The sequence below is a fragment of the Taudactylus pleione genome, unplaced genomic scaffold (genome assembly GCF_031769625.1).
Source record: "Taudactylus pleione unplaced genomic scaffold, aTauple2 ptg000377l, whole genome shotgun sequence".
Classification (NCBI taxonomy): Eukaryota; Metazoa; Chordata; class Amphibia; order Anura; family Myobatrachidae; genus Taudactylus; species Taudactylus pleione.
The window spans coordinates 2,679,005-2,702,133 of NW_028284778.1; the positions used below are offsets into that span (position 1 = coordinate 2,679,005).

The 23,129-nt window shown below is 43.8% G+C and overlaps 1 pseudogene; it reads right to left on the reverse strand.

Annotated features, from left to right (window-relative positions):
- Positions 1 to 273: 273 nt before the first annotated feature.
- The window catches only part of LOC148508017 (uncharacterized), a 45,664-nt pseudogene continuing 22,808 nt past the window's right edge, over positions 274 to 23,129 (reverse strand).

A 23,129-nucleotide genomic window follows, 5' to 3' on the forward strand; every position in this document is an offset into this window, starting at 1 on the left:
AGAGTCACTGATTGATCCAGCTGACAGTCTGTTTAATCCTGCTAATTATCCGGTGGGGGATGCATTTACATACTCAGAGTCAGAAGCAGAGGATATCTTGTATAAGGAAATCCTTGACGATGAATTTGAGGCCAGCACACCTGACATAATTTACCGTGATTTATTGAGACTTAAGAAAAAGGAAATTGACTTCAAGTTACATGGTATCTCTTTAAGCGATTATTATAAAACTAAAAAAATCCCGAGAGGCTTCCGCATTAGAAATTGTGTTTACTAGGAATAGTTTTGATGTCTGTCAGTGACTTGATTCTCTCCTGATATCATCAGATCAATGTATTCTTTGTTTGAATTTGGAGCATCCTCACAGAGACGGTGAGAACTGTAACATAGTTTCTCAATAAGGTCATACACTCCGCACATCACACTACAATATTTCGATCTTAATATCATGAACACATTCTCCACCGTCATCTCCTCTCCAGCAGCTGATTTATATCTTCTTTTCAGCTCTCTATAGGTTCTCCTCTCTCTTTTAAGCACATAATCCCATTTATACTTTTGATTCACATGAACATCTCAGGAGCATTTACCTGGACATTGTGTACAGCTCCCATTACACCACATTGCATCACACTGATCCTTGTTATGGTCATCAGCAATGTGACAGGGATAGTGACAGGTAAATTGGCATTGCTGGCAGTTGGTGATGAAGCCGCTTGTTATCTCTTCCTGTACTGGAACAGTTATGGTTACCTCATACTCAAAGTCTTTATTTGCAGCCATACGGTCCTTGTGCTGCTGCAGAGCTTCCTGTGTTTTCCTTATTACATCCAGTTTCATTAGCTCGGCCTTTATCTGTGGTTGTAAGGTCTGCACAGAAATCTCCAGAAATGTCCTTTCCCAGAGGACTTCCTTGGTCAGAGTCAGACTTTTGGTTTCTATTTTACTCAGATCGCTGAAAAATGATCTCATACTGTGTGTCCAAATGTTCCAAAACATCTCATTAAAGCTCATGTTACTCTGATTGTTGGCAAATAGACCTGAGTTGTTGAACTTCAAGTGAACGGGGTCACCATTACTGTCCAGAGGGCAGGGGATGTCAGCAGCTTTAAAAGCCTCTAGTACTGGAGGTCTCTCACCATCTGAGAAGTTGATCAGGATCAGTATGTTGTCTCTGATATCTTTCCCAAAGATAGAAAACATAGCATTAAAAATATACTTCTCGGTGTATGTCAGACGAGCCAAAGATGCCTGAACTACAAAGCACACAGCGTCTATCTGATCAATGCCATTGTTAGTTTTAAAAAATGCATGTATGTCCCTCATGATATTGTATTCTTCTGTCATTGGGTGTCTCCAAACCCGGGTGTCTCTATCAAGGTGAGGGAATAAGGGATTCTGTACCCACTTTCATGGATCTTATTGGCTGTAACTACAGAGGTCTGGCTGTGATCCTCAGATTTATCTGTAACCTCATCTACCAGTTTGAACCTAAAGTCATCTTTCCAGTCCACACCCAAGATGTAGTTGGCCATCCCATTGATCAGGGTTGTTTTCCCTGATCCTGTAGCTCCTACTAATAGAATCACTTTATTAGGTTTCTGTAGGTTTTCTTTTCCCAAGTTGTACTTACGATATCCAGATTCACAAAGATCAATGTTTAACTGATATACAGAAGGTCTTCCTTTTTCCTCTTCCATTAGTAGAATGCTGTTTTCTTTATTTTGATTTTTAAGATTAGAGAATTTTTCTTTTGTTGTCATGGCTACAATCTCATCACTGGGAGCACTGACCCCCAAGTCACCACATATGACCAACACACGTATTGTGTAAGAGGTCATTGGACTTAGCCCCTCAATAATACAAGTTTCTACTTTCTTTCCTGATCTATATTCCAGCCACCCCCCTGCTTCCTTTTCAGCCTTTGTCTTGTATTCAACTTTATACTCTGTTATTGTTGCCCCATTTCCTATTACATTTGGTTCCTTGAATTTTAACATAAGATAGAAAGGTTCAGCAGTGACATGTATGGCTTCAGGTGGACTAGTGGGAAGAGTTCTCTCTTCTGTAACATCACTGGCAGCACTGAGTCCTGCTTTACACACTGCACAGTATCTGAGCTGATACTTAGTATTAGGTTTCAGTTCTGTAACTGTGATCTTCTGACCTTTATCCTTGTGCATAAAAGGTGTCCAGTTCTTCTCCTCAGCAGATCTAAACTCTATGCTGTATCCCTCTATGAACTCTTTCCCAAAGTCTGCAGGACTGAGGATGACATCCATACTATTATGGGTCCTACCACTTATAACGGGGGGATTAGGTTTAGTTGGAGGCTCAAACATTGGACTCACCAAATCCCCATCTTTATACAGGTAAATAGAGGCTCCAGGATTACTCGGGTCTGGGACAGATGAGATAATGAATCGGGTCTCCTCACTGGATGCATTGGCTTCAGCAAATTCCTGAAATGCTCTCACACATCTCCTGGTTCTCTTACAGACATCTTTGTCCTTAAACCATGGTGAGATATTTTTGTTCTCACATACATAGTGTTTTGGTGATTGGAGCCAATTACACATATCAGAAAGATAAGTATCTTCCTCATTTAATGATGTAAAATGATAACACACAACATATTCAATCAAATGGTCAGATATTAGTCCATTTACTTCAGTCTCAGTTGGTAATATTTTGATGTTGGTCAGCACTTTGAGATAGGAACTGACAGCATTCATCTCCTGTTCTTTTCTGCTCAAATACTGTGTAATGTGGTACTTTCCAAATGGAGATTGTTTTAGTTTTGCTAATATGTCAGCAAGTGTAGCCTCCTCTGATCCCCCACCACGGATAGAGGGTAAGGTCTGTGCAAGCTGCTTCTGAAATGTGAGTGTAAATTGATCACACTGCTCTCTGAACTGACTGATGTTACTCTTGATGTCTGGTCTCTGCAGCCGGATGTCTCATCAGGTCATTACACTGTATGGTAACGTCTATCATTTGCTGTATCACCTTCTCTGTCCTGAAAACAAGATTTGCACTAATTTCTTGAACCAATTGGGCAGCTCTGTTGTCCAGTTTACGCAGTGGATACAGCCAGACTTTCATAGGTACAGCCTTTTCCCCATTCTCTCCTAGTAGCTTTGGGAGATCAGTATAAATTTTGATGGCATCTTCATATGTGACCGGATTTGTTTTAAGGGCGAAATCTCCATGAAACTTACAGCTAAATTTTTTAACATCTTCCTTTTCTTTATCATTCATGATCAGCTCTCCCTTACCTTCAATTGAAATAAGGGGTATTTTTTTTAATCATGACCTGGAGATTTCCCTGTATATCCTGAGTGCTCTCTGATTTACACACTTCGCGGTCAAATATAAAGAAAGCCTGAGCACCATACAAAATACCAGTGACCACATGGGTGGCCGTCCCTTTGTCAAACACATCATGGTAAGTCATGTTCTGGACACCTAAATGGTCCATGCTCAGCTGCTCAAACTTTGTCGTCCTTGAGTACTTTAGAGTGACTCTGGCTTGGTTCTTAGATGTCTTAGTGTCATTTAGGTAACTGGCAGATCCACCAACTTGTATCAGACCACAGAGGAAACTGGCCTGCAATGATGCTGAGATATTCAGAGCTGATGCTTTATCAGAAACAGTGTCTGATGCCATACATTCAAATTCTGTATTAGCTTGAGGTGTTGATGCCACATTTTCTTTCAATCCCTCAAGGTTCCATAAAGTTATACCTGTATAATAACAAAATACATACTAGGCTAACTCTTGATAGCCTTTTGTGGTGTACCAAATTGGGGGGGGGGGGGGTGATTTATCAAAACTTGGAGAAATATAAAGTGCACAGAGATAAAGGACCTCATTCAGAGTTGGTCATTGCGGCCGCACAGTCGTACGCCACCGATGTTCGCTATACTGCGCATGCGTAAAGTTCGCAATGCGCATGCGCAAACTAGCCGCTATGATCAGAAATTTCTCTCTCCTTGAACACAGCCAGGTCGGTAGTTTAAGTGACAGAATGAGGCGTTTGTGGGTTGTAACAGGGGAAGGTGCTTGAATATGGGGGAGTGGAGATCCGAACGCAGGCGTGCCTAATTATGCGAACGGCGTTTTATGGGAGTGCATACGGTTTATGGGAGTGCATAATTAACAAAGTAGCGTCATGGCACATGTGACATGGGAGGTTTTTACACTGACATGATCGTAGAGCTTAAGAGAGGGTATGGTCAACCTTAAGCTCTACGAACAGTTTCGATGGTTCCCGATGGTCTCGATTAATCCTTATATGCCCGGAGATGACGTGCAATGCGTACGAGAAGGGGGCGTATTTTTTTTAATTCCGACCGCTTCCTCCCCTTGGTCGGCCAGCTACCGGTCCGAACTTAGGGACGCAACTTGCGAGGGAATAATTTGAATATCCGGCCCCTTTTCCCGTACGACCGAGCGGCCGCTTCGACCGACTCTGAATGAGGTCCAAAGTACCAACCAATCAGCTTCTAACTGTTATTTAAATGTTGGTTTGAAAAATCACATCTAGGAGCTGATTGGTTGGTACTTTATATGTCTCTACTTTATCTCTCTTTAAGTTTTGATAAATCTGCCCCATGGTGTACACACAAAACAAGTCTTTTTTAAGTGATTGTGGAAAGGGCACACATCAAATGCAAAATTCCTGAGAAGAGCTCAACTACACAATAGGTAGAGATCAACTATATCTTTTCACTACCTGTTTATTTGTAATGAGATTTGATGGCTATTCTTCCATCTTACTGTCTGTATTTAAAGTATATCATCATATGTATGAAGATATTTTAAATTGAGTTTGGATTAGATTTGGACAAGAGTTTAACCCTCAATCTGCAATTTCAAAGATACTGCCATATACTGTATGAAGCAAATCCTGCACTGCCATGCTGTACTAGGATTAACTGCCTCTCCTCACTCTCAATGTTCACCCTTTTCAATCTTTCTTTTGTACATCTCCAATTTTATACCAACAGGAATGGCAGCTTCCTAAATTATGTCATCTTGTTATGATACTCCTAAGTAATTTATATAAGACCCCTAGAGTCATGCTAGGAAAGACTTCTGCGTATAACAACCGTCCATTGTTCTCTAAGAGTTAGATGCACTCACCGGTATTTAGGATGCCACCAGGTCTTACCCTTCCAGACAGTAGGGGCTTATATAATTAGGAGATAGCAGGATAAGCTGGGACTGGGACCTCAGTTAGTAAGCAATAGTAGTAGGGCTACAGAGGTAAATCACAGAGCTGGAGAGAAGCAACAAAGGCAATAGCACTATAACAGACATGTCCGCTGAGCAAGCCTAATGCTGGTGTAGCCTGCAGGGGTGAATGGACTTGAGGTTGCACAGAGTATTTACAGCTATAGATGATAAATGCAGTGAAGACAGTGCTATAAACAAACCCGGTACAGGCTACAATAACCAGGAGTACTGTGGAACGCAGGAAGTAGAATATTCCAAGACACAGATTGACAGGAATAGGACCAACAGGTTACACCAAGGTATAACTATGACTGGCAATAATCTGTGGGACTGAATGTCTTATAACAGGAGCCTGCACCAATGGAATGCAGGCAGAGGAACCAGTCCCCTAGTTGTTACGATTGAGAGCAGCTGCAGCGCTGCACATAGAGTCGGCATCCCAGCTGCTAGCATGGCAGGAACAGAATTCCCCATGGCTACTCAGCATCCCAGTTGCCTAGCAACCAACGGGACCAAGCACCAGTGCGGCCGAGGAGATGTGGCTCAGTCCTCCCCTTGAGAAGGGGCTAAGGAACCCCTAGATCCAGGTTTATCTGGAAATTTCTAGGAAGAAGCCTTTTTTCAGATTTTCTCCATGCAAATGCCTTCCGGGTACCTATGATCTCTCTTTAGGCCCATAGCCCGTCCCATGAACCAAGAAGTGGATATGACCCTGAACAAATTTGGAATTCCGAATCTTCTCCACAGCATATTCCTGGTGACTCTAGACCAGAATTGGAGATGGTCTCCTAAGGTGGGAAGACTTGCATTTTTGGGAATGAGTACAGGTTTTAGCAAAACACAATGGAAGCTGTTACAAATACTTTAGCAGTTTAAGGCAACTGAATTTACCTGTTTGACAATCTGAAAAAGTCCAATGTACCTAGGTCCAAACTTCTGTGACAGCTGGCAAAGTTTAATGTTACAGTTGGACAACCATACCTTGCCTCATATTTTAAATAAAGGAGGCTACAATGTTTGTCCGCAAAAAAATTTGAGAGAAAAGAAGCCTTGGTGAGGGTGAAGTGTTCTTTCTTCCAAATAGCCCTTAGGTGAGAAGCCTAGGCACTAAATGAAGGTACATCACTAGGCACTAAATGAATTGACTCTGGGGTGATATCCAAAGACATAAACAAATGGAGATACTTTAGTAGAAGAGTGGCAAACATTGTTATAATCTAATCCCACTAACGGTAAGTATTCTGCCCAGTTGTTGTGAAGCTTAAAGATGTAACAACAAAAATATTGTTCCAGTGATTGGTTAACTGGAATGGGATTGAAATACTGACTGGAGCAGATAAGTGCCCTAACCCTCCTCTGTCTTCCCCTAACACTAACCCTCCCTTAGTGGTGCCTAACCCTAACCTCCCCCCTAGTGCCTAACCCTAAACTGCTCCCTAAAGCTAACCCGGGGAGTTGCCTAACCCTAACCTCTCCCTGGGGGTGTCTAACCCTAACCCTCCCCCCTAGGATTGCCCAACCCTAATCTCCCACTTACAAACCTAATCCCGCTATACTAACTATGCTAAACACTAACCCTCCACCTCCGCCGCAAATGCTAAGGACGCCCCAGACTTACCTTCATTCGGGATGGCGTCCTCGGCGCTCTGGTGTCAGGATTATGATAGGCGTCTGTATTTCGAAGCCTGTAATAAATCCCTAGCCGCATTCTGCCGGTCACATGACTACATCCCGGTTAACTTGTTCTGTCTGACCACTAGATTGTGGGTGATATCCAAGTACCCCATCATGAATGAGCAGCTTCATTCATACTTAGAATAGGGACCATCATTTGATTTCTTTAAACTAAGGTTAATACCTAAAGAGGAGCAGATGGATATGCAATGGGCAATGAACCCAGTACCTCTGTCAGAGTTGATATCTGAAGGTAAACCATGCAACCTGAAAACATACTGGATGAACAACATCACAAGGTCTTTAGCACTAGGTAGCTTAGTCAGAGGTATAAAATGGGCCATCTTGCTAAAATGATGTACCACCACCCAGATGGTATCACAACCAGAGGAAATTTGCAAATCTACAATAAAATGTAAATATGTGACCATAGCTTGGAGGGAATGGCCAAAGGTAAGAGTTATCCAGCTGGAAGCGTTCGAAGAGTTTTATTATTGGCACAAACTTCACAAGCCTGAACAAATTCTCTGGCATCCTGAGTGTTAGTAGGCCACCAAAGAGAATGAGGCAGTAACTCCAGAGTCCTAGAAATTCATGGATGACTGTCCACCTTATTAGAATGAAAGTTCTGGAATGTACAAAAGTCCCTGAGGAGTCTCAGACGGAGCCTGAGTTTGCATGGATTGAAGCTGAGTAGAGAGGTCTTGAACTAGACTGGCATAAATGGAAGCTTCAGAGATGATAGGTATTTTAGTAGTAGTGGTCTCATGCTACCAAAGGAAAATACATGACAAGGCATCAGTTTTAACATTTTTAGAGCCAGGTCTTTAGGTTATGACAAAGATAAATCAAGTAAAGAGCAGTGCCCAACGTGCTTGTCTAGAATTGCCTTTTGGCTGACTCAATGTATAATACATTTTTATGGTCTGTGCTTAGCTCCTTCTAGCCAATGTTTCCAGTCCTCAAGGCCCATTTGATGGCAAGTAATTCCAACATCATAATTTGCTTCTGCATCAGAGAATTTCCAGGACAGAAAATTCAGCTGCATCCCGTTCAATAATAAAAAAAACAACTCAGGAGTAGGATGTCAAAGAACTAGAGCTGAAATTAAAACTTGTTTCAAGGCTTCAAAGGCTTAACTAGCTTGAGGGGACTAGTCAGATGTATTTGCTCCCTTCTTGGTTAAGGAGGTGATTGGAGCAGTCAGCACAGAAAATTAACCACCTATAATAGTTAGCGAAGCCCAAAACCCTTTGGATGGCTTTCAGGTTTGTGAGTTGTTTCCAGTTAAGAATGAACTGAAGTTTTTAGGGTCCATAGAGAAACCTTTAAGGGTGCTGACGTATCCCAGGAAAGAAACTTTTTGTACTTTAAACTCACATTTTTCAAGCATGGCATATAAGTGGTGCTCAACTTTTTTTCCAAAACCTGCTTGACATGGCTGCAATACTGCTCCAAGGACTGGGAATAGATTGAAATATAATCCAAATAGACTACAACAAATTTTACTAGGAATTCACGAAGTACATCATTTATTAAGTCCTGGAAGATGGCGGGTGCAGTATAGAGGCCAAAAGGCATAACAAGATATTCATAGTGTTTGGACTGGGTATTAAATGCCATTTTCCATTCCATCGTCCTTGTTACAAATGAGGTTATATGCACCCCGTAGGTCCATCTCGGAGCAGATAGTAGCCTCTCAGAGATAGTCAAATAATTCTGAGAAATAATACTGAGATCAGTGATAATGGATATGTGTTTATAACTGTGATTTTATTCACGCCCCTGAAATCAATGCAGTTTCGGAGGCTCCCATCTTTTTGGGATATAAAAAAAATCCTGCACCTACTGGGGATTTAGAGGGTCTGATAAAGCCCTTGCTTAGGTTCTCCTGGATGTATTCATCCATGGCTTTAGTTTCAGTAATGGATAACACAGCAATCTTCCATTAGGCAACCTGGTGCCAGGCATTAATTCAATGGCACAATCATAGCTTCAATGAGGGGGAAATGTATCAGCAACGATTTTGGAAATACAGGATGCAGGATCGACAAATACAAACACCCAGTGGCACAGTTAGAACACCATGGAGTAATCTCTCCAGTCTCCCAATTAATCACTGGATTGTGTTGTTTTAGCCAGAGATGGCCCAATATGAGAGGGGCCATAGGACAACATATCAAGTAGAATATCAGAGTTTCTGAATGCAGAGCACCAATAGCTACATGAACTGGAGGAGACTGTGCCATAATCATTCAAGAGAGGATTACTAGCAAGGCCACAGATAGGAATACTTACTTACCCTAGTCGGGATCTACATCTGCCGGCCTTCCGGCATTGGAATTTCATCGGCCAGGCTTAGGTCCGGCGGTATTACATACCGATTCCAACCTGAAGGCCCAAATCTGCGGGTAATCTTATAACAGGGAAATAATTAATACAGCTAACTGGGTTTCAGACCTGGAAGAATAAGGCCTTAATCTAAAGTACAACTTGCAGCTTTTTGTAAAGTTGAGAAACTCTTTCCAGTCTCCAGAGAAGTGATCACGAAGGTGATTCTTAGGTTTATTTATGGTCACCGGGACTGGTGGAGCCGACCTAACAGTATCCTCCTGTGCCTTTAACCATACAAAGAAGTGTTGAACCACTTGAGTTTGAGAGCAGTTGCAGCGCTGTATGTAGAGTTAGTGTCCTGACTCCTCGCCCTGGCTGGGACCAGAATTCCCTGCGGCCACTTGGCATCTAGATTGCCTAGCAACCAGCGGAACCAAACACCAGTGTGGCCGAGGAGACACAGCATCCCAGCTGCCTAGCAACGGTCGTGGCTCGTGTAAGGGATGAGCCACACTTCTCTCTCATCCACTTCCCTCCAGCAATTTATTTTTCTCCAGCCATCATTATATTCTCCTTGCTTTCTGTCTCCCATGAACTGCCCAGCCCCATTCTTCTACCTCACTCACTGACTTGTGCTAGCTGACACTAATCTCTTACCCAAAATTAATGTGTACCCCTCTCCAATTTGCTGCTGTTTATCGGTGTCCTACCCTAATGTTCACTCACTCATCAGTCCCTCATTTATTATGTCCTTAAACCATGTTCTCAAACCAGCACATGCTCTGTCCCATCTCTTTGATGGGTATACAATCGGGAAGCCGGCTGCCGGAATCCCGGCGTGGGATGAATGACCAGCGTCTATTTCTAGATGCCTGTCATTTTCCCAACGCCAGGAGACCGGCGCCCCGGCATCCCGATCGAAGGGATGCCGGGCGCCGCGAGCGGACAGCCGCGGGGGGGGGGGGTGGGTTAGGTTTAGGGCATCCCGGGGGGTGTTAGGGTTAGGCACCCCCCCGGGAGGGTTAGGATCAGGCTAGGGGGAGGGAGGGCTAGGGTTAGGCACCCCCCCTGGGGACTTAGGGTTAGGCACCCCCCCCTGGGACTTAGGTCTAGGCAGCGGGGAAGGGGGGTTAGGGTTAGGCACTTAGAGGGGGGATTAGGTTTAGGCACTTGGGGGGGAGGTTAGGGTTAGGGGGTTAGATTAGTTTAGTAAATACTTACCTAGGGACGATCAGGATTTCCAGAGCTGTCGGTCTTCCGCTGCCGGGATCTGCTCTTTTGTCGGGCTGCCGCTGCCGGGAATCGAACTCCCGGCCATGCAGCAGCCGGGATTTCATACCGATTCCCTCTGATGACCTCCATCACTGTACAACACTCTACAATTCTTTGCTGTAAGATGACTTGTTCCTCATATCCTTACTACTGCTACTCTCCTTCCCTACCTTGTTTACTCTCTCTACCCAGTCACTTTAGCAATCTCCCTCTCAAAATCTTCTACCCATCACTCTACCTTTTGATTTTCTGCACCTCCCTGCCACCACTACATTCTACCTATTTATCTAATTTACTCATTCACTAGATGCTTCCCCCACCTTCTCTCCCCTTAAGTACCCCATGGCTCCCAATAATTCTTACTGTACTTTCACTTCATATGAAATGTTCTTTCCCCTTTACCTATCTACACTAACTACAATAAACTCTTCACCCATATCTCAAACCCACTCTAAGGGGAATATTTACTAAAGTGTGGGTTTTTAAAAGTGGAGTTGCTGCCCATATCAACCAATCAGATTCCACTTATTTATCTAGCACATTCTAGAAGATAATAGCTAGAATCTGATTGGTAGCTATGGGCAACAACTCCACTTCTACAAACCTGCACTTTAGTAAATGTACCCCTAATACTCTCCATACTCATTCCTCAGGTTGCACCTTACAGGTAATTTCCAATAAGCCCCCTCTCTTTCCCAATCCTCATTTGAGGTTCTCTCTCTTAGGGGTAAATTTACTAAGATGGGCGTTCTATTTAAGAAGTGATGTTGCCCATAGCAACCAATCAGATTCTACTTCTCATTTATCTAGCACCTTCTAGAAGATAATACCTGGAATCGGATTGGTTGGTATGGGCAACATCACTTCTTAATAGAACTCCCATTTTAGTAAATTTACCCCTTAATCTCTTTTAATCAATCCACCTTTGCATTGAGGTCATCTACCATTCCTTGTTCCTTCCTCCTAAATCATTGATAACCCTTTTCCTATTCTCTGACTTACCCTCCCTTACCCTGAGGGATTTCAGTATCCCCATTGACAAACACAATGGCCTCTGTTAAACTTCTCTACTCCTCTCTATGATTTGGCTCTCTGACCATAACCTCCTTTCTTATAGCACTTTCTGCCTTCTCTACTGCTTCCTTCACACATATAGGATCATTGATGCTCATTACCCTGCTATTTTTTCTTCCACCACTGAAACAGTCATCTGACCTAGAGCTCCACTGTCATGACCCAATCTGTCTGTCTTCCTGTTTGAAAGCATTTGCACGTAAAGCAACTAATTTTGCATTTATTGCCATTGCTGTTTTAAGTTCAGTGATCAGCTAGCTATTATCATCTAGAAGATGCTAGTTAAATGTTAAGTAGAATCTGATTGGTTGCTATGGGCAACATCTCCATTTCTACAAACTCTCACTTTAGTAAATATACCCCTTACAGTATGTACAATCAGGCTCTACACCAGATTCATAGTGTTACACATTCTTTAAAAAACAAGTGTTAATCCCAGCCTACAATTCTCATTATGGGGGAGATGTATCAAACTTTCTAAAGAGATAAAGAAGGGAAGCTGACTGAGGAATGTGGGGAAAAAACTTACACTGCTCCCTATGTAATATGGGCTAGCTTCTGTATGGGCTGGTGTTTATCAAGGGTTCCCCTTATATACTTATCAAGGGTTCCCCTTATATACTTGATATAAATGAATAAATGCAAAACGCATAATTAACCATGGCAAGTGTTTGTAGATATGAGTTTTAATAAACATATATTTTAATCACAAAAATATCACAAAAAATCCACAATAAAAATTATTCATGACATAATTATCAATGGGGATAATTAAGTTTTGAACTCGCTGCGAGTTCCAAGTACTGTTCAGAAACATTCATCATTCATTAACTAAAGTATCACTTCTGAAAAAATGCTCTTTCTGCAGGGTCAGTCTTTTGGAATTGTGATACTTTTCCCTTTAATCCTTTACTGTCTCTGCTCCCAGCCCACTGTCTCTGCTCCCAGCCCACTGTCTCTGCTCACAGCCCACTGTCTCTGCTCCCAGCCCACTGTCTCTGCTCCCAGCCCACTGTCTCTGCTCACAGCCCACTGTCTCTGCTCCCAGCCCACTGTCTCTGCTCCCAGCCCACTGTCTCTGCTCACAGCCCGCTGCCTCTGCCCCATGTCTCCCCTCTCCTAGCCCACAGCCTCTGCCCCCTCCTCTCCCCCAGTGTCTCCTCTCCCTGAGCTCCCCTGCCCACAGCCTGTCCCTGGTTTCTCCCCTCTCCCAGCCTGCACCTCCTCCCCGTGTCTCCCCTCTCCCTGCCCGCACTTGCTCCCTGTATCTCCCCTCTTACTGCCCAGACTTCTCCCTGCGTCTCCCTTCTCACTGTCCGCATCTCCTCCCCATGACTCCCCCTCACAGTGCCCAGACCTCCTCCCCATGTCTCCCCTCTTACTACACCAACCTGCTCCCTGTGTGTCACCTCTCGCCCGGTGTCTCCTGTCCATGCTGATGACAGCGATCCGGTCAGCGGGTGAAGTAAGACGCCCTCCAGCCTAGAGATTAGACGCCCACTTTCAGACGTCATCTCCAGGAAGTGGTTGAAAACATTGGTACAATCGGCAGACATCGAACCTGCATGCAGTGACCTGAGGTAGACCCTAGGCTACCGCAAGCACAGCGAGCACCGCAGTGTGTAAGACTGAGAAGTGACGTGTATGCTGTCGCCATGTCTTAATTATGTACGCCCTTATAATGGTGTTATAACGCACTGACACGCCTGCGTTCGCTCATCCACACCCCCGTTTCCTCAGTCCTTCCCCTGTTACCACCCAAAAACGGCCCATCCTGTCACTCAAGCTAGCGATCTGGCTGAGGGCTACAAGCGAGCACTTTCCCGTCACAGTGACTGGTTCACGCACGCGCACTGCGTTGTATATGCATGCACAGTGTATGACAATCAGCCACTTGCGAGCGATCGTGGCTTAGCGAGCGGGTCTGAATCAGGCCCTCTGTCTTTCTAATTCTCCCATTTCATATGTTGTATATTGTATCCTGTTTTTTCTTTATGACCCTTATAGTATATACTGTACTTTGCCTATGATCTCTTATGCTTCTTCTATGCAGTGTTTAACACATTCTACTTCCCTACTGTATGGTAAAATGTTGATTGTTTTTCTGGTGCCTTATACATTAATGATAACGAGCCTCATTCATAGATGGACGCAATTAGCATTGCTGCTGCGTCTTTTGGGCTAACATACGGTAATGCCGCAGGAGGGGTCTGTAGAAAATAGACACCTCCCGTCAGCGTCTGCCATTCGAGTGCTGAGCTTAATCAGAATGGGCAACAGAACTGTTCAGCCAGGTCAGGAAGTCTGCATTGGAGGACACGGACCCTGGCCCTGACACCCACACAAAAACGGCTGTTCTCGGTAATGCCGGCCGGCTCCACACAGACTGCGACTTTGGGGAACTTGAAAGAGATCTTTCTGTAGGAAACTGGTGCATGCGTAGTACAGATCCTGTGCATTTATTTTATTTATTTATTAACAGTTTCTTATATAGCGCAGCATATTCCGTTGCGCTTTACAATTGGAAACATTGATAGAACAAAACAGGGTAATAACTGACAGACATAGAGGTAAGAGGGCCCTGCTTGCAAGCTTACAATCTATTGCCTTTCATCTAACATCAAAGATGTACACAGACCATCGGGTTTGCATGTGAATGAGGCCCAATAATAGTAATAATAATAAATAAAAAAAATAGATTTTATTGAATCTAAAGTTCTAAACCTATTTGTGTTGAGGTTTTTTTTATAACCTTCATACAAAGCTCCTCCTATAGTGAGGAGTACATGTCCATGTACTCATCTCATTCTCTCAATCACTAGAAAAGACAGTCAAGGATTTGGGGTATATTTACCAGGGATGAGCTTATCATTACGGCAATCATACAGCATCCCAAGGGAGAACGGGCGTCCCAGAGCCGGAATCTCCATGGTCCGTGTATACACTGTTCCGTCTGAATGTCCAGAACCTGAATTCATTGTTGATTGATTGCGATCCAGATTCCTCGCCAAGTTAGGCACCTAAAATGTTAAAGAAATATAGAAAAGAGCATTATATGGCCATTTGAGAAGATCAAATCTTGGTAGGCTGATTTACAATAATGTGTTATATGGAGGTGTGAGGGATAATCTTCCTACCTGCTTAGCCGTTCATCTGTTTAGATTCCAAACCAGCAATCTCACTACAAGCTGTATTTGTTTTCCAAGACAAGTGTTCTATGGGAATCGGAAGAGGGCCTGGGACCCAGCCTTATGTAATGATCTGGCAGGGTCTTGAAGTCCTAGGTAATTAAGCATTTACATTTATATTAGACGCGAATGGTCAAAGGCTGCAAAGAGGTCCAAGGGAATTACAAGCAAGTAGTGGCATGAAGACTTAGCAGTGAACACATTGGTCAGTGCAGTCTCTTTGGAGTCTTTAAAATAAAATTCTGACCTAAGCGATCCAGTAGGCTTTAAGAGAAAAAGACACATGTGAGATTAGTGTAGGCATGAATCTAAAGGGTTAGACAGTAAAATGGTCAACAATGTCTAAGACAGTCAATAGGTGTACAGAGACAAAAGGTCGACAGGTACACAAAGGTCAACCTGGATGAAGATAGACATGTACGAAACGTCGACAGGATCAAAAAGTCGACACAAAAATGGATGATACTTTTTTTGTCCTTTAAAGGGTTAAAGTTAGGCAGTTACCGGAGGGTTAGGGTTTGGCTCTAGGAGGGACGGTTAGGGTTAGACACTTACTCCGACAGTTAAGGCTAGGCATTAGGAGGGAGGGTTAGAATTAGGCACTAGGAGGGTCGGTTAGGGTTAGGCACTTACCCCAATGGTTAGGGTAGGCACGAAGGGGAGGGTTAGTGTGAAGATTAGGGTTAGAAAAAAAAGTGGGTTGACCATTTTTGTGTCAAACATGTTTTGTGTCGACCTTTTGACCATTATGACCTTTTTTAACATATCTTCATCCATGTTGACCTTTTGTACTTGTCGACCTTTTCTCCCTGTCTACTTATTGACTGTTTACAATATGGTGTCTATCTAGACATCAGGGCGTATCTACCCATTGGCCGGGATGGCACTCGCCAGGGGCGGTCTGCCCTGCACAGTTTACAAACACACAGCCGCCAGCAGCGACTGTGTGTTTGTTATATCAGCCAGACAATGAGAGTCAGACAAACTCTCATTAGCTGCTGTCTCGTCCACGGAGGAAGCCAGCTGGAGCTCACTCATGAGCTCCGTCTTCCAGCTACCCCGTAGCGTATTATGGGAGAGACGTCATGACGTCTCTCCCATAGTGCAAGAAGAGCCGAGAACCGGAGCGGACAGCGGCAGTCTCGTCAGGAGTGGGGATCAGGTAAGTTGTATTTTTTTTTCTCCTGTGTGTGTGTAAGCCTGGCACAGCAGGGGAGGGGCACTGTATAGGAGTGGCCGCTACTGGGGGCACTTTATGGGAGGGGTGCCCACTACTGGGGGCACTGTATAGGTGGACTACTACTGGGGGCACTGTATAGGGGGGACTGCTATGGGGGGCAATGCAGCATACGGGGGATTACTACCAGTCCATTATATTGCCAGGGGCGCATGGATCCCTAGATACACCCCTGCTAGACATTGTCTACCTATTTACTGTCTATCTTACATACCAAACCTAATCTAAAGAAGCTCGGAGAGGGGCATGTGAGATGAGAGACTGGACCATGAAAGAGAGTATGGCTCAGGTTACGATGCCTAATTGGAGATGAGAGATTTTTTTTCCAGCATTTTCATATAGAAGAATATTTAGGGAGGACATAAATTATGAAGTACAAGACACTTGCCAATGTTATTGTACTTTGCGGGATGGTCATTGAAGGAAGCATGTTTCTGTAGTGTGCCTCGGATGAGTGGAAAGAGCAGCTGCAGTGACTTAATCAAGGGTGAAGAGTTGTTGGAAATGACTAGAAGTGATATGTATTCCGTATAAATAAGTGTAATAAGAGGTAAAATGGTGAAGGACATATTTCAGGTAATAAGCAGGTTGTCACATAATTACAATGGTAATATGATTCTGTTCTATCAACTAAGACTAACAGGGGTATTCAATATGGAGCGAAAAGTCAGTTTTTGCGATAATTTCGCACTGATGACGTCATTTTCGCTGGTTTTGGTTTTACACCGTATTCAATTTCAAAGACTTTTCGCAGGTTCGAAAAGTCTTTGAAAAAAAATGGGAACACTTAAACAACACAATGTAACTCCAAGTCATTCACACTTCTGTGAAATCAAACTGTCCACTTACGAGGCAACATTGATTGACAATCAATTTCTCATGCTGTTGTGCAAATGGAATAGACAAGAGGTGGAAATTATAGGCAATTAGCAAGACACCCCCAATAAAGGAGTGGTTCTGCAGGTGGTGACCACAGACCACTTCTCAGTTCCTATGCTTTTTGGCTGATGTTTTGGTCATTTTTGAATGCTGGCGGTGCTTTCACTCTAGTGGTAGCATGAGACGGAGTCTACAACCCACACAAGTGGCTCAGGTAGTGCAACTCATCCAGGATGGCACATCAATGGGAGCTGTGGCAAGAAGGTTTGCTGTGTCTGTCAGCGTAGTGTCCAGTGCATGGAGGCGCTACCAAGAGACAGGCCAGTACATCAGGAGATGTGGAGGAGGCCGTAGGAGGGCAACAACCCAGCAGCAGGACCGCTACCTCCGCCTTTGTGCAAGGAGGAACAGGAGGAGCACTGCCAGAGCCCTGCAAAATGACCTCCAGCAGGCCACAAATGTGCATGTGTCTGCTCAAACAGTCAGAAACAGACTCCATGAGGGTGGTATGAGGGCCCGACGTCAACAGGTGGGGGTTGTGCTTACAGCCCAACACAGTGCAGGACGTTTGGCATTTGCCAGAGACACCAAGATTGGCAAATTCGCACTGGCACCCTGTGCTCTTCACAGATGAAAGCAGGTTCACACTGAGCACATGTGACAGACGTGACAGAGTCTGGAGACGTCAAGGAGAATGTTCTGCTGCCTGCAACATCCTCCAGCATGACCGGTTTGGCAGTGGGTCAGTAATGGTGTGGGGTGGCATTTCTTTGGGGGGCCACACAGCCCTCCATGTACTCGCTAGAGGTAGCCTGACTGCCATTAGGTACCGAGATGAGATCCTCAGACCCCTTGTGAGACCATATGCTGGTGCGGTTGGCCCTGGGTTCCTCCTAATGCAAGACAATGCTAGACCTCATGTGGCTCGAGTGTGTGAGCAGTTCCTGCAAGACAAAGGCATTGATGCTATGGACTGGCCCGCCCGTTCCCCAGACCTGAATCCAATTGAGCACATCTGGGACGTCATGTCTCGCTCCATCCACCAATGCCACGTTGCACCACAGACTGTCCAGGAGTTGGCAGATGCTTTAGTCCAGGTCTGGGAGGAGATCCCTTAGGAGTCCATCCGCCACCTCATCAGGAGCATGCCCAGGCGTTGTAGGGAGGTCATACAGGCACGTGGAGGCCACACACACTAGTGAGCCTCAGTTTGACTTGTTTTAAGGACATTACATCAAAGTTGGAGCAGCCTGTAGTGTGTTTTTCCACTTTCATTTTGAGTGTGGCTCCAAAACCAGACCTCCATGGGTTAATACATTTTTGATTTCCAATTATAATTTTTGTGTGATTTTGGTGTCAGCACATTCAACTATGTAAAGAACAAAGTATTTAATAAGAATATTTCATTCATTCATTCAGATCTAGGATGTGTTATTTTAGTGTTCCCTTTATTTTTTTGAGCAGTGTATATATATATATTTTTATTTTTTTTTATTTTTTTATTAATTTTATACTACTTTGTAAATGTACAGTACATTGTTATCTATGAAACATATGAGCAAAGCAATATAAGCAGGGACTTACCAGGTCCTCAGGGATGTGAGGAGTCACAGAGTGAGATCTCCCAAGTGAGAATGTGCAAAAGGAAGAGAACACAGTAGAGGAAACTCTTGAGACTGGTGTTTGGAGATGAACTGTGGATGATTTAGAGGAACCAGATAATATTTATACAGCCTACTATAAGGCTGAAGATGCATCATTTTCTCACTCCTTGGTTACCCAAAAAGGGAAGTTCCAACAGGAGTCAGGAGGATCAGAAAACAAAAAATCCAAATCTAAACTTTTATTTGTCTCAGATAAGAATAAAATGCTTTATAAGTGCTGGAGAAAATCGTCCCATCATTCTTTGTGCAATCTTATATATAAAATTAATTGGTTTGTTTGTTGGTTTTTCTGTCTGTCCAGTTATGCATTCGGACACCCCTGCACCAATTAGGATGAAACCAACAGGAGGTGGTCCAGTTGGACCATGGCCAGGTTTTAGGGGGCTTAGGGTCTCAGTCATACCTCCTGTTGGTGTAAGCTGGGCAGAACTTTGACCTGGGGATCCTGTTCTGGGCCTTCAACTGGATGGCTTTGGATGAAAACTTCAGAGTAGTAACATTGGATCCCAGAAGACATATTAGGGGGTTGAGGTCTCAGTCGAATCTCCCGTCGGTGTACGCTGGGCAGAAATTTGACCTGGGGAGTCTGTTCCTGGCCTCCCACTGGAAGGATTTGGATGAAAACTTTACAGAGGGGTGGCAATGTAGTGTTTGGGGTCCCGGTCGGACCTCACGGCGGAGTGCGTCAAAGAAGAACTTTGACCTAGAGAGCCTGTTCTGGTCCTTCCATTGGATGGATTTGGATGATATCCCATAATAAACCGTAATAATTTGACAATTTAAACCCAGCTAACACCAGGCACTTCAGCTAGTAAATAATAATAATGTGATGCCTGTACGGCTAACACCGGGCACTTCAGCTAGTAAATAATAATAATGTGATGCCTGTCTGGCTTACTGAAATCGCTGACTAAATGGACATTCCACCAGCCTATTTGGCTTTCCAAGACGTCTTTAATAAACAAGCTAAAGAGACACTTCCCTTTCATAGAGAATGGGGTTGCCCCATTTAATCCCTGGCAAAGTGCCTCCTAGGGGTTGCGTATGTCCAAAATACAGACAGAGGATTTATCTGTCCATTCTCCAGCTGGTCCTGGGTTCGTCTTTGTTAAAAACTACAATTTAATAAAAAACCAAGCTGGAGATGAGAGGAAGACCGCCTTTAACACTCGACATCACATAATTTGGACAAAAACTTTCTAGGGTTGTAAGATTGAATCCCAGAAGACATACTAGGTGGTTGAGGTCCCAGTTGGTGTACACTGGACTGAAGTTTGACCCTGGAAGCCTGTTCTTGGCCTTCCATTGGATGGATTTGCATGAAAACTTCACAGAAGGGTGGCAAGTGGTCTGGGGTGTCTGGCAATTGGTCTGGGATGCCTATTGTAACTTAATAACTTGAAGATTAGGTCCCGGTTGGACCTCCCGTTGGTGTACACTAAGCAGGACTTTGACCAGGGCAGCCTGTTATGAGCCTTCCACTGGATGGATTTGAATGAAAACTTCACAAAGGAATGGCAATTGGTCTGTGATGTCTGAAAATTTGTCTGGGATGCCTAACCTAATAACTTGAAGATCAGGTCCCGGTCGGACCTCCCGTTGGTGTACGCTGGGCAGAACTTTGACCTGTGGAGCCTGTTCTGGGCTTTCAACTGGATGGATTTTGATAAAAACTTCACAGAGGGGTGACAATTGGTCTGGGATGCCTAACTTAATAACTTTAAGATTTAAACCCGGGCAACGCCGAGTACTTCAACTAGCATTTAATATATAAAAACAATGGATAGACGGCGCTAATTTGACATAGCAGATAGAAAATATGCACTATAAAAATTAGTATTTATTAATATGCACATATGATATGTGAATGATCCCTAAATGGGATTTCTAAAAAGAAACAATCCTTAAAAACATATATTAAACATGTATTGTACACAAATTGACAATGAAATATAACCATAAATGTAAATATAACAGCCGGTGGGTAATGATCTCCAATCCCCTGTAATACAGGGTACCAAAGTCCCTTTTCAGATCAATTGATATAACTGTGCACAGTATAGACTCCACATCCAGTGGTAGAAATAATGTTCCCAGCAATAGTGACACTGTGTAACAAACAGGCCACAGACTGATAATAATGGCAACAATGGTATCAAAGCACAGTACAAGTGCGCTAAACTTCAAAGTGGAGTATATGCTGATGGTCGAGCAGTACTGGAGCTGTAATAGATGTATATATAAGGGCTCAACAGTACTCACTATCCTCCAATAGACAGGCCACTCCTGTAGTAATGAATATTGAGCAGCCTCCATGGCCACCAGCAGTGTCCCAGGCAACAGACCGAATGCCCGACAGGGTCTCCCTCTCTCTGAACCGCTCCGGCGGTCAGTAGTCTGCGGCATCCGTAGCCGAGGTGGCTTCCTTGAGAGGTAAATGGAGCAGGGACTGACCCCTCCTGGGCACTGATCCCGTGATGCAGATCACCTGTGTTGCTCACATGTATCCCGGCAAGCCGCTACAGATCAACCAGCGTGTGAGCCGTTGGAGGGGGAAGGAAAGACAAGCAGAAATCTCACACTGCAGCATGCAGTAAAGGATGGAGTCACACCACCGGATAGCACAACTGTGTCCTCAACGCGTTTCTCCGCACCTGGCGGCTTTCTCAAGAGGCGGATGTATTCAAAGGGTCAGTCATGGCCCAACCTTATAGTGCTGTCAATCACAAATTTCAGGTGCATTAAAGTAATCAATTAATTAAGACAAACACCACTACTCCCTTCATATCTAGTAATATCACCCATAGGGAGAAAAAAAGCAGATATTTAAACAGGCTTAATTAATCATATTTAGCCGCACCTAATACAATACAATTCATAGTAATAATAATTTCTAAATACACTACAATAAGGAAATATATATCAATAATCAATACATAAATAATTAAATAAAAAACATATAATGAATAATAAATAATATTAAACAAAAGCAATATAAAAATATTAAAATAAAATACAATACAAAAAGAATCGCTAATATAAACAAACAAGAACTTGACGTGTTCTATTACCTAAGTATTTAATTTAAAAATAGGAAGCAGAGAAGCACCATCAATAAAGAACCAGAATAGGAAGACTCAATTACGCTATATACTAAAAAAGAGTTTCATGAGAACAAAACAAGAGAAGTGGCAAAAAGGGCTTCTCACAGATTACTAAATAAATTCAAGATCAATTGTTTCATTTAACCCTTGTGGCTTTAATAATTGAAGTTTCAATATCCAAGAAGCTTCTTGTCGACACAAAGTTCTAAATCTGTCGCCACTCCGATTCGTTATAGGTATATGTTCTAACCCAAGTACTCTCAAACCAGAAGGATCACTCTCATGCATTTCCAAGAAATGCCTTGGGACACTATGGTTCGTACACTTATTTACAATATATGTGAGTAAATAATAAGAGATATGGTAAGAACTTACCCTTGTTATCTCTATTTCTACGAAGTCTATAGGGTTCCACAGGATACCTTGGGGTATAGACGGATGATGTCAGACATCGGGCACCACAGATTTAAAGTTTTACTTCTCCCAGGATGCACTGGGGTCCCTCTCCTATACCCCGCCCCCGAGCCAAGGCAAATCAGTTATGTAACAAGCCATAGGCCGGAGGAGGAGAATACAGAGAGAGAAGAAAGTCTGGAACACACAAGAATCACAATCTCACCAGAAGGAGACGGAAAACCAGTGACCAGAAAAAAGCCCATCTGCAGCACAGGTGCGACAGGGTGGGATTCCTGTGGAACCCTATGGACTTCGTAGAAATAGAGATAACAACGGTAAGTTCTTACTATATCTCTTATTTTCTACATCAGGGTCCATAGGGTATCGACAGGAGACCTTGGCGATGTCCCAAAGCAGTATCCTTTAAGGGTGGGGACGCTCCTGTGCAGAAAGGAGAATCCGCCGCCCAAAAGAAGCACCCTGAGAGGCGAAGGTATCAAATACATAATACCTCACAAAGGTATGGACAGAAGACCATGTGGCTGCCTTGCAAAGCTAAACAGCAGAGGCACCACAGCGAGCTGCCCACGAAGGACCCACATACCGAGTAGAGTGAGCAACAAGAAAGGATGGTACAGGAAGGCCCTCATGAATGTAAGCCTCAGAAATTGCCATGCGAATCCATCCTGCCAAGGTCTGCTTAGTGGCAGGCCAACCCTTCTTATGGAAACCATAGAGGACAAACAAGGAATCTGACTTCTGAAATGAATTGGTACGGTCAACATAAATCCTTAGCGCACGTACCACATCCAAGGGGGCATCGCCAGCCGAGAGTTCTGGGGAATTAAAGGTCGGTGCTGTAATTTCCTCATTAATGTGGAAACTAGGTACCACCTTAGGTGGGAAACCAGGGTGAGTGCGAAGCACCGCCCTGTCCCTATGAAAAATCAGAAAGGGAAGGTGACATGAGAGAGCCCCCAAATCTGACACCCTTCTGGCCGAAGCAACAGCTAGAAGAAAACAGTCTAAGCCATATTAAATCCACTGCCCAGTGGTTCAAATGGT